Raw genomic sequence first — 1,624 nt, forward strand, 5'->3', positions numbered from 1 at the left:
TCTGTTTCTCCCGTTGACCACGGCCCAACTGATGAACTTGTTAATTTCACTTTCTAAATTTAGAAGTACTGGATGGCAAAGAATAAATATCCTACAGCTCAACCAGGACAAAACTGTTTTTTTAAAGACTCCATCAGACATTTTTTAAGTATAAAATGAGTTAGATCAATAAAGTAATGATTGATTGATGTCTTAACATCATCCCCACAAAGTTCACCAAAAATGTTTTTCCTAATATAATATTCAATATTTGTATATAAATGATCAATATACTAAAATGATGACTATAATATCATTCGGCTGCGGTGCGGCCGACGCAACCTGGAGCTGAACACGCTCAAGACCGTGGAGATGATGGTGGACTTCAGGAGGCATCCTTCGCCACAGCTGCCCCTCACGCTGTCCAGTTGCCTTGTGTCAACCGTCGAGACCCTCGAGTTCCTGGCAATTACAGTCTCTCGGGACCTGAAGTGTGCGATCAACATCAACTCCGTCCTCAAAAAGGCCGAGCGGAGGATGTAATTCCTGCGGCTTCTGACGAAGCACGGCCTGCCACGGGAGCTGCTGAGGCGGTTCTGCACGACGGTCATCGAATCGGTCCTGTGTTCTTCCATCACAGTCTGGTTTGGTGCTGCTACAAAAAAGGACAAACTCCGACTGCAACGGACAATCAAAACTGCTGAAAAGATTGATACCCCCCTGCCCGCCCTTGAGGACTCGCACGCTGCCAGAACTAAGACAAGAGCGTGCAAAATCCTCTCTGACCTTCCGCATCCCGGTCACCGGCTCTTCCTCAGGTCGGCGCTACCGATCAATGCAAACTAGAACTAGCAGACATTCCAACAGTTTCTTCCCTCCTGCCATCAACGTCTTCAACAGCAAACCTTCAATTCCATTGCAACATGCTGCCAATTTCTTTTTTGTCGCATTTGCGTGGGGCCAATGATACATGACTCGTGCACTCACTGTCGTCGTCTCGCCACGCTGCCCTATTTGCATATCTGTTGTCGACCAATACTGGCCACTCATGCCAGAGTAGCATCCGCTCCATTTGCACACTGGCAGAGTATCTGCAACATTTGCACAATCGACATTGTCCCCGATTATCGCGCTACTCGTCACTTTAAACCGCATACACTCCTTGAAGTCTCGGCGCCCTTTACACAATGCTCATTGCACCGGACTATTGCTATATTAGTCATTCGAACTGGACTCTGCATCTTTTGCACAATTGTCCAAAAAAAATAAAAATAAAAACATTGTAGCGGCATGACCAGATAACTAGCAACCTTTTATTGCTCAGTGACTGTTTTTCTCAATGTCTTTATGTCTCAGAAGTGTTCTCTGTCAATTCACTGTTTGTTGTCGTACTCGAGCGGCTCCAACTACCGGAGACAAATTCCTTGTGTGTTTTTTGGACATACTTGGCAAATAAAGATGATTCTGATTCTCCTCTGTTAATATAGAAATGAGACGAGCCCAATAAATAGTCGACAAGGAGGGACTTCCGCCAAAGCCATCGTTCGTTCACACATTGACCACGAGGTGTCGCAAATGTATCAGTTTAGCAAGCAGACGCTTCCCGGTCACCACTGAAAATCTTTTGAACGCCGTCAACAAGCTT

The sequence above is a fragment of the Phyllopteryx taeniolatus genome, chromosome 21 (assembly GCF_024500385.1).
Source record: "Phyllopteryx taeniolatus isolate TA_2022b chromosome 21, UOR_Ptae_1.2, whole genome shotgun sequence".
In the NCBI taxonomy this organism is placed as follows: domain Eukaryota; kingdom Metazoa; phylum Chordata; class Actinopteri; order Syngnathiformes; family Syngnathidae; genus Phyllopteryx; species Phyllopteryx taeniolatus.